Genomic DNA, 15,062 nt, shown 5'->3' on the forward strand with positions numbered 1-15,062 from the left:
ACGCATTTAGCGCTTTGGTTGATAACATCATCACGACAGTATTTAACTAACGCACATCTTTGTTTCGTGATCATGTCATAAATTAGGTGGATGATATGCTACGTCGATTCCATCTCCTGCATTTTTGATGTGAACCACCTTTGGCCGCAGTCGCCAACCGCGTAAAGGTAGCACGAGCCTCGTGCTGAGATATTTTCGCATTGTGCTTTGCTTCTACATCGTGCACGGACTACTTTTCTTTCTATTTTTCACGCAATTGCAGCTCCCGCTCGTCTCAGGTTTCTTCTTCATCGTCGTTGCTCAGGAAAGTCAAGAATTTGATGCGAAGAGTAACTAAATTTTGACTGAGGAAGAGTGAGTAATTGACGAAATTCCTTGTAAATTATGCGCGGCAACACGAACCCATGACCTTCAGCAGTAACTCACCACTTCTTTTGCATTCTAAAAGTAAGCGGACGAGCTAAGTATAAAAAAATCGAAGTATATATATTTCCTTTAGACGCCACATGCGATCTCCCGATAGTGTACACCAACAGCTTCAGAAACATTAACACCGAAAATAGCCAACGAAAACCCATAAAATCCCACAACTCAATCTAAAGGTTATTTTTCTAATCCTTGTAGGAGAAACCAGAGCAGTCATAGAAGCAAGTGGCGTTCGCAAGTAGGGAAAGAAGAAGAAGAAGGCTGTTGTCAAGAGCGTTTCATCGCGGCTGAAGTCCCGAGTAGTTTCACGGCAGCTTTCTTTAGGCAAGGCTGTGGACGCGGAGACAAAGTGGTAATGAAGCAGCAACCTCCAGGCGGCCCTGTGGTAAGTACTCAGACAACAGATGGGCCTGCATTACCATCCCAATTTCTGCTGCCTCCTGCTCGGGTGCTGTGCCGATGGCTGCTCTGACAATGGCATCTCTAAAGGCGCAGGTTGGGGCGCCCATGGGATCTACCAGGAACGATAACCTTCAACACGGAGGCGCCTTGGCGGCTGGAGTGGACTGCTGGGGTGAGGCAACCCCACAGAAGGGGGAGCTCACTTCCACCTGCGGGGGCGTCGTCCACTGGGAGCGTGGCAGATCGGCGAGAAGCACCACCGGCCGAACCTACGTCAAGTGCAACCAAGAAGGGCACATGAGCCGGGATTGTGCCACTGCTGACTATGGAGGACCACGAGGATGCCTCAAGTGTGGCGAGGAAGGCCACATGAGTAGAGATTGATCTGTAAACACTTCGGCGGTACGCACCCAGATGTGGTCCGCTACGCTTGTGCTATAATAGCTCAATTATTTTAGGGAATTTTGAAATTTGTACCTTTTTGACGGTGATTTCGATAAACATAGTCTTATACCTTCCACTATCTGGTATTCCTTTTCCATGTTCGCTTTCATCGTTTCAATATTTTCGTGTGTTTATGTGCGGCATATATATATATATATATATATATATATATATATATATATATATATATATATTTCATATATGCGACATCACATGGGTACTTTATATTGCATGGAACGTAATTGCAACAAATGAAAGTACATGGGGTCCAACAAGAAATCGTGCGCTTGTCAAGCGTCAAAGCCCACAAGTGCGAAGTTTCCGAGAAGGATGTGTGGTGTTCGCACATTTATGGCTCGTCAAATATGGGGCATTCGGCGTCGTGAGAACGCAAAAAAAAAGTAAAATGTAAGGAAAAATTACAACACTTTCTGTAGTGAATAGCGCCATATAGGCCTGCGATCAATGCAGTACATTTATTATGTCTCACACCTCGACGCGATTAGGCTCCCCACTATGGGCAGTGGTAACTTCACAGCCGCTTAGATGAGCGGTTGAACTAGAGATCAGCTGTTTAGCGGTGAAAGCGATGCAGGGAAGCACCGACCGTGCGGCGTGCCGCATTCTATATCGCATCCTATATACAGCAAAGCACCGCTTCTTTCCGTTACGACGAAAGCATTCGGTGTTTGATTCTGGGTGTACCTTCCCGAAAGGCGATCAGCCCGTCGGCCACCACAGCCGCACGACAGAAGCTAAATTGGGCACTTGCACGGTCTTCACAACTCAGTAGCTTTCACTGAACGCGTTGACGGCAGTGAAACCAAGGTGAGACGTGACACACACAGGCGCTAACGCGCTATAAGCCTCACCATGTCTTACCAACAAGCCCAAATCACTGCTTTACAGTGAAACCAACCTCGCAAACACCAGCGCAAATACTGCACTTCTCAAATGGCAAACTGGCACCAGCAAAATTCAGAGAACACAGGGCGGTCCAAAACACGAAAACGTGCGAGGAGCCATATATTGTAGTCGACGAAGTTTGCTAGCGTGCCTTTGCGGACACCACATGCATGTACAGCATTGCTACTCATACAACGTGAACGCTTTTTTTTCAGGAAACACTGAAGAATAGATACATTTTATATGCAATAAAGTAAGCACCACTCTTAAGAAAATTTGTTACGATGCAAATTTTGTTTGACCGAAACAAACAATGCATTCTTTTAATTAACGCATGTCTGTTAATTGACATTGTCTATTTGCGCGTGAGTCATGCTTTAATGAAAGCACCAACCACTCTCCTGGTTGATGCCGGTGACAATTATTTCTGGACCGCTTTCTTCGCGACCGATGTGAATCTATTTTGAATGTTGCGATTGCCAAAAGCGAATGATCCCTCGAGGTGGAAGCTGTGCTCTATTGTAAACACCCTGTCCCCAAGTCTGCAAATGGCGCTTGGCTCGCAGGGGCGGCGTACAGCCGCTTCGTTGCCTTTTTATATGCGTACGTTCGCGTTCTGAATATTGTGGTTGGCTTGCGGGAAGATAAACCTGGCAGCACAAGTTCAAGATGAAATGCGCAATAAAACACTTCGAAATACAGCCGCTGTTCTTGCATGTGTGTACAGCATCGCAACAGGCAGAATTCAGCGTAGACCGTAAATAGTGTATGTTTACGAATGTCTAGTTTTACGGATTTTTTAAACGTATCCGGTGGTAAACAGCACAATTCTTGTCCTAGTGTTGGATTATTCCAAAATGCTGACATTACTAGCACGAGACACTGAAACACATATTCAATTAAATAAAAATCAACTCTAGAGAACCTGTTAATTAGTTTACGCTATATTTTCCAATTTCCAAACTGTACCCGGCGAGACTGCAAGACATCCATTTGAAATGCATTTACAGGACATCAGTTTCGACCTATTACTTCCCAAAGATTGGGATGATATACATGAGTGTTCAGTTACTGTTGTGCTTCTATGCATACGGGAATAAATTCATGATTTTTTGTTCGTTAGTTCAATATGTGCTTCGATTTCTCTTGCAATTAACGTCCGCCTCTCTAAATAATCCAGCTGAAGGGCTAGAATTATGTTTGAATCACATCGGAACTATGTTTGTTTCTAGAGCAGGCAATTTCTTAAAATTTTTAAAATATTCGCCCCGTATATTTTTGTATGTGGCGTCGCATTTCCAAAAGTGCACCTTCTAACCATTGACAATGCCTCTTAGCATTCTCGAGTGATTTCCAGGAATTCATGAGGAGCTGGAGTTCTCTCAACGATTTATACGATTACCGGGGCTTCCGCTCTATGAAGGTCGCACATGACATTCGATGGACGCATCCACAAGTCGCGGCTCACATTGCTGCTGGCATTAATTCATTGAAGTGAATCACGAAGACAACGAAGCCTAGCAATTTCTTCACGAGAACTCACGCATTCAGCGCTTTGGTTGATAACATCATTACAACGGTATTGAACTAACGCGAATCTTTGTTTCGTGATACACGCCATAAATTACGTGTATGATATGCGACGCCGACTGCATCTCGAAAACTTTTTTTTGGCCTGATTTGAGGATCTGCACCGCCTTTTGCCGCGTTCGTTAACCGCGTGAAGGCATCACGTGCCCCGTGCTGAGATATTTTTGCATTGTGCTTTGCTTCTCTCGTGCACGGACTGCTTTTCTTTCTATTTTTAACAGATTCGCAGCTCCCGCTCGTCTCAGGTTTCTTCTTCGTCGTCGTTGCTCAGGAAAGTGAAGAACTTGATGCGCAATGTAAGTTTTAGACGCCACATACGATCCCAATAGCATTGACCATCAACTTCGGAAACATGAACACCGAAAAGGGCCAGCAAAAGCCCACACATTTACGCAACTCTAGACGCTATCATTGTAATCCCTGTAGGAGAAAGTGGAACCGTCATAGAAGCAAGTGGTGTTCGCAAGTAGGGAAAGAAGAAGAAGAAAACTCTGTTGTGAAGAACGTTCGATCGCGGCTGAAGTCCCGAATAGTTTCACGGCCGCGTTCTTTGGGCTAGGCCGTGGACGCGGAGCCAGAGTATAGCAACGGAAGCAGCAACCTACCGGCGGCCTTGTAGTAAGTAGTCAGGCAGCAGATGGGCCTGCGTTACCGTCACAATTTCTGCTGTCTCTTGCTCGGGTGCTGTGCCGATGGCTGCTCTGACAATGACGACTATAAAGGCGCAGGTTGGGGCACCATGGGATCTACATGGAACGAGAACCTTCGCAACGGAGGTGCCTTGGCGGCTGGAGCGGACTGCTGGGGGGAGGCAACCCCACAGAAGGGGGAGCTCGCTTCCAGCAGCGGGGGCGTCTGCCATTGGGAGCGTGGAAGATCAGCGAAAGGCACCGCCGGCCGAACCTACGTCAAGTGCAGCCAAGAAGGGCACATGAGCCGGGATTGTGCCACTGCTGACTATGGAGGACCACGAGGATGCCTCAGGTGTGGCGAAGAAGGCCACATGAGTAGAGATTGGTCTGCAGACACTCGGGCGGAACACACCCACATGTGGGCCTCTACGCTGCGTGTGTGGCCAAATTAGGCATTTTGTGTGCATGTTGTGCTACAATAGCTCGTTTATTTTACGGAATTTCGAAATTTCTACTTTTTTGATGATGATGTCGATAAATATATTCTTATACCTTCCACTATCGTGTATTCCTTTTCCCATGGTCGCCTTCGTAGTTTTAATATTTTCGTGTGTATATCTGCAGCATATATATATATATATATATATATATATATATATATATATATATATATATATATATATATATATATATATATATATATATATATATATATATATATATATATATATATATATATATATATATAGTCACGTGGTGGTGACGTTCAAGAACACAGTAGCAATACTGTGAAAGACAAAACTAACTTTTATTGGGCGAACCTGTGCCCACAAAAACAGGCTACACTTATAGCACAACGATAGCGGCGAACACGGTCGGCGACCGTCGAAAATCTGATCAGCGGGTCAAGCGCGACGACTTTTATACAGCAGTCGTCGAATGTTCCAGAATAATCGCTCAGACCCGCGCGCCTTCCACAAAGTTCTACACCATTCGCGTCACGCGATGAAATCGGATAACACAAGGTTCGGCGACAACAGACAGCCGGGTAAAAGCATCGATCACTTTCCAGAAACTTCGGATACATGCAGGCGCGTCCCGCGCTGTGCGATTACATTTGTTAGGCGGCGAAACGTGGTCGCCCGATAAAGATAAGTGCACGTGTCAATACCCCCCTCTTAAGAAGCATCGACCCGATGCTGCATACAAACCAAAGTAATAATGAAAAACACCCGTAGCAAAGAAAACAACAAAATAAGGAAGTTCGTCAGTGTCCGTAAAATGGTTTCAGACGCACCACGTGGACCACTTCAGGTCGTGCGCGGCGCCGCTGTGAATGCGAAATTCCATTTGGCACGACCTCATAGTCCAGGGCGCCAATACGTCGAATGACCATGTACGGTCCGAAATAGCGGCGCAATAGTTTCTCACTTAGTCCTCGTCGGCGTATCGGTGTCGAAACCCAAACACGGTCGCCGGGCTGGTACTCGACGAAGCGTCGTCGGAGGTTGTAGTGACGGCTGACGGTCCTGTGTTGGTTCTTGATCCGTAGGCGAGCGAGCTGTCGGGCTTCTTCGGCGCGCTGGAGATAGCTAGCGACGTCAACATTCTCTTCGTCAGTTATGTGGGGCAGCATGGCGTCGAGCGTCGTCGTCGGGTTCCGCCCGTAAACCAGCTTAAACGGCGTGATCTGTGTTTCTTGCACCGCCGTGTTGTAAGCGAAGGTTACATACGGCAGGACCGCGTCCCACGTCTTGTGCTCGACGTCGATGTACATTGGTAGCATGTCGGCGAGAATCTTGTTCAGGCGCTCCGCGAGACCACTCGTTTGCGGATGGTAAGCAGTTGTCCCCCTGTGTCTTGTCTGGCTGTACTGCAGAATGGCTTGGGTGAGCTCTGCTGTAAAAGCCGTTCCTCTGTCAGTGATGAGGACTTCTGGGGCACCATGTCGCAGCAAGATGTTCTCGACGAAAACTTTCGCCACTTCGGCTGCGCTGCCTTTTGGTGGAGCTTTAGTTTCAGCAAAGCGGGTAAGATAGTCCGTCGCTACGACGATCTACTTATTCCCGGATGTTGACGTCGGAAACGGCCCCAACAAATCCATCCCGATCTGCTGGAATGGTCGGCGAGGAGGTTCGATCGGCTGTAGTAATCCTGCTGGCCTTGTCGGTGGTGTTTTGCGTCGCTGACAGTCTCGGCATGTCTTGACGTAACGGGCGACGTCGGCGGTCAGGCGCGGCCAGTAATACCTTTCCTGTATTCTCGACAGCGTCCGGGAGAATCCGAGGTGCCCAGCGGTTGGATCGTCGTGTAGGGCGTGCAGTATTTCTGGACGCAGCGCTGACGGTACAACAAGAAGGTAGCTGCCGCGGACTGGTGAGAAGTTCTTCTTCACGGGCAGGTTGTTTTGTAGCGTGAACGAAGACAACCCGCGCTCAAATGCCCCAAGGACAACGTCGGTGTTCCCTTCCAAATACTCGACGAGGCCTTTTAGCTCCGGGTCTGCTCGTTGCTGTTTAGTGAAGTCTTCCGCGCTTATTATCCCAAGGAAGGCGTCGTCGTCCTCGTCGTCTTGCGGCGGGGGATTGATGGGGGCGCGTGATGAGTGAGTGAGTGAGTGAGTGAGTGAGTGAGTGAGTGAGTGAGTGAGTGAGTGAGTGAGTGAGTGAATAAACTTTATTGTAGGTCCGGCGAGGACGCGAACCCGTCGCGCACCCGGCTAGTCCCACGTCGGGACCGGCAGGTCTAGCCCACCGGCCCGGTCGCGGGCACGCCGGACGGCCAGGATTTGCTTTTCCAGAGCGGGGCTACGCAAGCAGTCGGGGTCGGAGTGTTTTCTTCCGGACTTGTATATTACCGTGACGTCATATTCTTGCAGTCTGAGGCTCCACCGCGCCAGCCGTCCGGAAGGGTCCTTTAAGTTAGCTAGCCAACACAATGCGTGATGGTCGCTGACGACTTTGAATGGCCTGCTATAGAGGTAAGGGCGGAATTTAGCTGTAGCCCAAATGATGGCGAGGCATTCCTTTTCAGTCGTAGAATAATTGCTTTCCGCTTTTGACAGCGACCGGCTAGCATACGATTTCACCCGTTCAAGTCCTTCTTTCCTCTGGACTAGGGCGGCACGGAGGCCTAGGCTACTGGCGTCAGTGTGGATTTCGGTATCGGCGTTCTCGTCGAAGAGTGCAAGTACCGGCGACGACTGCACGCGTCGTTTAAGTTCTTGAAATGTCTTGGCCTGCGCCGTTTCCCACTTGAACTCGACATCACATTTGGTTAGATGTGTTAGCGGCTCCGCGATGCGTGAAAAGTCCTTGACAAAGCGCCTATAGTAGGCACACATGCCAAGGAATCTGCGCACTGCCTTCTTGTCGGTTGGCTGCGGGAACTTTGCGATGGCGGCTGTCTTCTGTGGGTCGGGGCGTACTCCTGATTTGCTGATGACGTGGCCTAGAAACAAAAGCTCATCGTAAGCGAAGCGGCACTTTTCCGGCTTCAGAGAAAGCCCTGATGACTTGATGGCCTCTAACACTGTCGCAAGCCGCCTATAAGGTGATCGTCGAAATTTCCGGCGAAGACAACGACGTCATTCAAGTAAACAAGACACGTCTGCCACTTCAATCCTGCTAACACCGTGTCCATGACGCGCTGAAACGTTGCAGGCGCCGAGCACAGTCCGAATGGCATGACCTTGAACTCGTAGAGGCCGTCTCGCGTGATGAAGGCGGTCTTTTCGCGATCTCTCTCATCCACTTCTATGTGCCAGTAGCCAAACTTGAGGTCCTTCGAAGAGAAGTATTTAGCGTTGCAGAGCCGATCCAATGTGTCGTCTATTCGTGGAAGGGGGTACACATCCTTCTTCGTGATCTTGTTCAGTCGACGATAATCGACGCAAAAGCGTAGGGTTCCGTCCTTTTTCTTCACCAGGACTACAGGGGAGGCCCACGGGCTTTTCGACGGCTGGATAATGTCGTCGCGCAGCATTTCATTTCGTCGACTTGTTGCCTAATAGCTTCACGTTCTCGCGTCGGAACTCGGTAAGGGCTCTGGCGGAGTGGTCGAGAGCACTCTTCGGTTATTATGCGCTGCTTTGCAACTGGTGTTTGTCGAATCCTCGATGACGTCGAAAAGCAGTCTTTGTATCGTCGGAGAAGACTTCTGATCTGTTGCTGCTTACACATAGGAAGACTTGGATTCACGTCGGTGTCTGGTTCGGGGACTATACTCATCGGGGTAGATGCGGCTGAATCCGAGAGGACAAAGGCATTGCTGGTTTCCACAATTTCCTCGATGTATGCGATTGTCGTGCCCTTGTTGATGTGCTTGAACTGTTGGCTGAAGTTGGTTAGCATAACTTCCACTTGCCCTCCGTGGAGTCGAGCGATTCCTCTTGCGACGCAAATTTCACGGTCGAGCAGTAGATGTTGGCCGCCCTCGATGAGGCCTTCTACGTCAGCGGGTGTTTCGGTGCCGACGGAAATAATAATGCTGGAGCGCGGCGGGATGCTCACTTGATCTTCGAGCACACTCAAGGCGTGGTGACTACGACAGCTCTCCTGCGGTATCGCTTGATCTTGCGACAGCGTTATCGATTTCGACTTCAGGTCGATGACTGCGCCATGTTGATTCAGGAAGTCCATGCCGAGAATGACGTCTCGTGAACAATGTTGGAGAATAACGAAGGTGGCAGGGCAAGTGCGGTCATGAACGGTAATTCTTGCCGTGCAGATCCCAGTCGGCGTAATAAGGTGTCCTCCAGCGGTCCGAATTTGAGGGCCTTCCCATGCAGTCTTAACTTTCCTCAACTGGTCGGCGATGGGTCCACTCATGACGGAGTAATCGGCTCCTGTGTCTACTAAGGCGGTGACTGCGTGGCCATCGAGAAGCACGTCGGGGTCGGTGGTTCTTTGTCGTGCGTTGCAGTTGGGTCTTGGCGTCGGATCACGGCTGCGTCGTGTTCAACTGAAGTTGGAACGTCGCGTCGTCAAGTCGTCTTTCGTCGGTCTAGTCTTGGCTTCCTGATTTCGTCGGGACGGTGGCGTGTCGTTATTATGTCATCTAGATGGTCTCTTCGTCGTCTTCGTCGCCGGCGGAGGATCTTCGTCAGTTCGACGAACAGCAACCGCACCTCCATCGGTTGCTGCTTTTAGTTTTCCGGATATGGGCTGACGGACCGGCCCCGGATTGGGCCAGTGTATGGTCGGCGCTGCGGCGACAGGTAGCGGCCTGGTGACGGCGAGCGGGGAGGTCGGCGTAGCGAAATAGACGTCTCATTTCTTCCGTAAAGATGGCAACGTTCTCGTTTGGTAGCTGCACTCGGGCGTACAGCATAGCTTCGGCCCTTTCCTTGCGCACGACGCTTGTAAAGGTGCGCAGGAAGCCGTTACGGAACAGGTCCCACGCTGTCAAGGTCGACTCCCTGTTCTCAAACCACGTTCTACCGGCGTCTTCTAAGGCGAAGTAGACATGCCGCAGCTTGTCGTCGGCATCCCAGTAGTTGAATGTCGCAATTCGTTCGTAGGTCTCCAGCCAGGATTCCGGGTCTTCAGTCGCTGCTCCGTGGAAGGTCGGTGGGTCCCGAGGTTGTTGTAGGATAACGGGGGACGCTGGGGCAGCCATTGGGGTTGCCTTGACCACGATCTTCTTTGTCGTCTCAGGTAGAAGTCCGTGCTCTGTGGGCAGTCCTTGCAGTCTGCGGCTAGCACGCTAGTCTTGGGCGATGTTGATTTTGTCCTCGGGCTTCGGGCTTGGATCGCGGCTTCGCGGGGGCGTTCGGTACATGAACGCACAAGCACCTCCACCAGATGTCACGTGGTGGTGACGTTCAAAAACACAGCAGCAATACTATGAAAGACAAAACTAACTTTTATTGGGTGAACCTGTGCCCACAAAACAGGCTACACTTAAAGCACAACGATAGCGGCGAACACGGTCGGCGATCGTCGAAAATCTGATCAGCGGGTGAAGCGCGTCGGCTTTTATACAGCAGTCGTCGAACGTTCCAGACTCATCGTTCGGACCCGCGTGCCTTCCACAAAGTTCTACACCATTCGCGTCACGCGGTGAAATCAGATAACACAAGGTTCGGCGACAACAGACAGCCGGGTACAAGCATCGATGACTTTCCAGAAACTTCGGATACATGCAGGCGCGTCCCGCGCTGTGCGATTACATTTGTTAGGCGGCGAAACGTGGTCGCCCGGTAAAGATAAGTACACGTGTCAATACATATATATATATATATATATATATATATATATGTATGTATGTATACACGCGCCATTCCATGCGACATCAAATGGGTAATTTACATTGCATGGAACGCAATTGCAACAAATGAAAGTACATGGGGTCCCACAAGAAATCGTGCGCTTGTCAAGCGTGTCAAAGCCCACAAGTGCGAAGTTTCCGGGAAGGATGTGTGGTTTTCGCACATTTATGGCTCATTAAGTATGGCTCATTAAGCCCCAAATGAAGGAGCAACACAGAAGAGCATAACAGAAAACAGCTTAGAACTGAGCAATCTTAACTGGAAAAAGGCGGAAGTAATTGTTCCAAAATGCACGTCCGCGGGGATAGACGAAATTTCAATCAAGTTAATTAATGAACTTGGCCCAAGAAGCAAGGAAACGCTGATAAAAGCATTGGAGGCAGTCACGACAAATAAGCAAATTCCGCACAGCTGGAAACAGAGTATACTCTGTTTCCAGCAAATTCATTTTATAAAATGAATTTGATTTATAAAGGGAAAGGTGATAAGAAGAATATAAAATCCTTCCGACCAATTACGATAACATCAGTTATATATAGGCTGGCGATGCAGGCGGTGAAATTAAAGATGCAGTCATGGGTAGAAAGTAATAGAATACTCGGAGAAGTTCAGAACGTGTTCAGAAGTGGTAGGCGCTTAGATGAAAAAATTATGGAGTTTTACGTGCCAAAACCACTTTCTGATTATGAGGCACGCCGTAGTGGAGGACTCCGGAAATTTCGACTACCTGGGGTTCTTTAACGTGCACCTAAATCTATATATATATAAGTACACGGGTGTTTTCGCATTTCGCCCAGGCGCTTAGATGATAGCCTGTTCGTGCTTGCCCAGTGCATAGAAATAGCTAGGGCGGAAAATAGACCTCAGTATTTAGCCTTCCTGGACATAAGTGGTGCATACGACAACGTGAACAGGGAACTCCTGTGGAACATATTAAAAGCTGAAGGTATCGGTCATGAGGTGATTGAATTTCTACAGGAAATATATCGAGAAAGTATTGTTGAAATAACATGGGAAGGAATTAAGAGTACGACAACTGTCGAGATTCACAAAGGATTAAGCAAGGTTCTTCTCTATCACCGCTGCTGTTCATGCTTTATATGATAAGCATGGAAAGAAGGTTACAACGAAGCAATCTAGGGTATAATCTGTCGTATCAGATTAGGCGAAAAGATTGTTGAGCAACGACTACCGGGTTTAATGTATGCGGACGATATTGTACTGTTAGCAGATAGCCAGGAAGATTTGCAAACCTTGGGTAATTACTGTGGAGACGAAGGAGACAGGTTAGGTTTCAGTTTTAGTGCAGCTAAGTCCGGTGGGATGTTTTTCAACCATACAACTGATCAGGAGCTTACAATACAAGGCCATGAAATACCCCGAGTGGCTGAATACAAATATCTCGGGGTATGGATAAACAAAGGGCAGATGTACACGGAAAACCACGAACAGTCTCTCATAGTAAAAGGGCGAAGAGATGCCGGGATAATAAAACATAGGGCATTGTGGGGGTACAACAGGTATGAGGTACTGAGAGGTATTTGGAAGGGAGTAATGGTGCCGGGACTTACTTTCGGGAATGCGGTCCTGTGTTTAAGGGCAGAGGATCAGTCGAGACTAGAAGTAAATCAGAGAGCTGTGGGAAGGTTAGCACTAGGTGCCCAGGGGAAAACCACAAAAGAAGCAAAACAGGGAGATATGGGCTGGGCATCGTTCGAAGCACGGGAAGCTCAGAGTAAAATCCTATACGAAAAACGTCTGAGGAAATTGGACGATAACAGCTGGGCAGCTAAGGTATTTAAATACCTAAACAGAAAGAGCGTTGACTCACAAAGGCGGAAAAGAACTAGGAAGCTAACCAGTTAGTATGCCAGACACGATGACGAAGAAAGACAAAGCATTAATCGACGTCCTTGGTGCGGAGGCAGGCCAACTCTCGCCCACATTACGTGGGATTGCCAGAACAGGCCACCCAATATTAATACACCAAAAATAGCCGGCAAACTTTCCGGAAGGGAGCAGTGGGAGACTTGGCTCGCCAGCGAGGATTGGGAGATGCAACTAGCGCTCCTCGACCAAGCACGGCGGACGGCTCAAGCCAGTGGGGCCCTGGACTAGGGGCTCCACCCACTCGCTTTCTGCGTTTTTCTTTTTTCTTTTAAATAAACGTTTTGATATATAAACGACAGGTTAAACACCCGGAAGGCAAAACTCGGATAAATTCAATGGAAAAGAAGCATAGTGTGGAGCTATATCGATACTGGAAACAGGAGATCAGGAAGGAAGCGTTTTATGATAACTCAAGAGGCAGTGCCCTGCTCTTTTAAGCTAGATCAGGATGTCTTAGAACGCGGAGCTATAAAAGGAAATTTGACGAAGAAGAAGACACATGTACTGTGTGTGGTAAATATGTAGAAACAATGGAACACCTCATACTAAAATGTGATGGTATCAAGCCTGATGTCGATGCGGCCACAGTCACCCTTCCTGAGGCCCTAGGGTTCAGAGATAACAATAGTCATGTAAATAAATATGCGGTGTAAATTAGCAAAAGGCGATTGGAGGATTGGTGGCTCAAAAGCAGAGAGGTGACATAAGGTTAAAAGGGTAGGAAGACGTATTTAAAGAAAATCGAGAAATTCAATAACACACAACACGGATAAAAATGAAAATAATAGTCAAAATAAAAATCTGAGCATGGTGGCAACTGTCATCACCCCGTTTCAAAGGGGACGCTCCTACCTTCCATCCATCCATCCATTCGCAGCATCCCTGGTCAATGCAAGAGACCCATTGGTACCCTGAGTTACTAAGCAAGGCAATATCATCAGCGAATCGTAAGTTACTAAAGTATTCTCCATTAACTCTTATCCCCAATTCATCCCAATCCAGGTCTCTGAATGCCTCCTGTAAACACGCAGTGAATAGCATTGGAAAGATCGGGGGGGGGGGGGTCGCATCGGTGGCGCAGCCTCGAACCAAACGCGTTGGGAGATGCTCAGCTCTGCCCTCGAAGACCAACTCTGGGCCGCCAATTAAGCGGGCCGAGGAAGCCGCCAGAGCTCAAGGGCTCATCGCCGACGCCCAGGCGGGGATGTATCGCCCAATCCCCGAATGACTCAAAGGACCTTTTCTCCTTCTTTGTTGCAAAAAAAAAAAACGGAAGAAAGAAGAAACATTCTAAATACACATGACGCCCTGCAGGGCCTTTGTTTGTACTTTCTTCGTGTTCAAGTTTAGCGCGTGGTTATCATCGTGACGTAGCATTCTCGACAGGAAAGTAGCGAGCGCAGCGTTTTTAAGGAAGTAAACGCAACAAAGAGGGATGACGGTTATCGTTGTGAGACAAGATCAGCCCCAGAGAGTGCAAACTTTTTTAAGAGTCTAGTCTGAAGTCCCTCAATTTCTCAAAAGTAGCGCCATTCTTAGATCTTTCCGACACCCCCGCTCACCCTGGCGCCCCAACCTCCTCCGCTCCGCCATTGGCCAATCTGTGTCACGTGGAAGCAGGGGCCGCGCTTTTCTAAATTTTTCTTTCCAGCGCGGAACAGGCATTGCGCTTTTGTGTATTTTTTGCTTTCCAGCGCGCGCCGACCTTCATTGTTGGGCCTGCGCGACGAAAGTACGGCAGGCGGACTGCCGGAGTGCGTTAGCGTAATAGAATGTGTAGGGCCGAGAGCTTAATTGCGATACCCTGCTGCTGCGCCTTCGGTTGCCGCAACAGACACAGCGAGGGCAAAAAGCCTTTTGCTTTGCCATCCGGCGGGCACAACGCAAAAAGAAGTGTGGATTCGCAGGATCAGGCGGGCTGACTTCGAAGAAGTGGCAAAGAACGCACGGCTACTCACAACCTCTTATTTCGAGCCTAGTTCACGCCTTACGCTTCGAAAAAGTGTGTGCTCATGCTCTGCGTGGTTTAAACCGCGTTGTTTGACTTTTTTTTTCGAATGTGCTCTCCTTGTTTCATGTAGTTTCGTCTTGCGATGAAATGCACGCATCTGCAGCTGGCCTGTGACATAAGAGCGACTTTATTCAGGGTGTGTTTTGAGCTCCACCAGAAGTTAACACATTCTCGATGCTTTTGCAAGGCTCAATATGACTTACCATGCAGTCTTTTCGCTTCGAATGTACGCCCGCATGTATTGATTTGGTTTGAGGTGATTAAAGTTTTTAACGTTCCGAAGCGACTAAAGCTAGGGGTCAAGTCGTAGTGGATGGCTCGGGATAACTTTATCTAGCTCGCCTGGGGATGTTTAACGTGCACTTTGATCGTAGAGTCGTACGTGGGCGGGTAAATTCCTTGTTGGCGTTTCACAATACTCGCGCGGGCGCGCTAGCGCTGCTTTAGAAGTTCGCGCCTCGGCGCGATTGCATTTCTTCAATAAATTTTT

The 15,062-nt window shown here is 48.6% G+C and overlaps 2 long non-coding RNA genes across 2 annotated transcripts; both read left to right on the plus strand.

Annotated features, from left to right (window-relative positions):
* Nucleotides 1-679: 679 nt before the first annotated feature.
* LOC139055619 (uncharacterized) lies at nucleotides 680-1,348 on the plus strand. Its single transcript, XR_011511888.1, has 2 exons — nucleotides 680-811; nucleotides 916-1,348. It is a non-coding gene; the product is annotated as an uncharacterized lncRNA (long non-coding RNA).
* A 2,803-nt stretch (nucleotides 1,349-4,151) lies between these two features.
* LOC139055620 (uncharacterized) lies at nucleotides 4,152-4,958 on the plus strand. The gene is made up of 2 exons (XR_011511889.1): nucleotides 4,152-4,386; nucleotides 4,491-4,958. It is a non-coding gene; the product is annotated as an uncharacterized lncRNA (long non-coding RNA).
* The last annotated feature ends 10,104 nt before the right edge of the window (nucleotides 4,959-15,062 follow it).

Source organism: Dermacentor albipictus, chromosome 2 (genome assembly GCF_038994185.2).
Source record: "Dermacentor albipictus isolate Rhodes 1998 colony chromosome 2, USDA_Dalb.pri_finalv2, whole genome shotgun sequence".
NCBI classification, from domain to species: Eukaryota; Metazoa; Arthropoda; class Arachnida; order Ixodida; family Ixodidae; genus Dermacentor; species Dermacentor albipictus.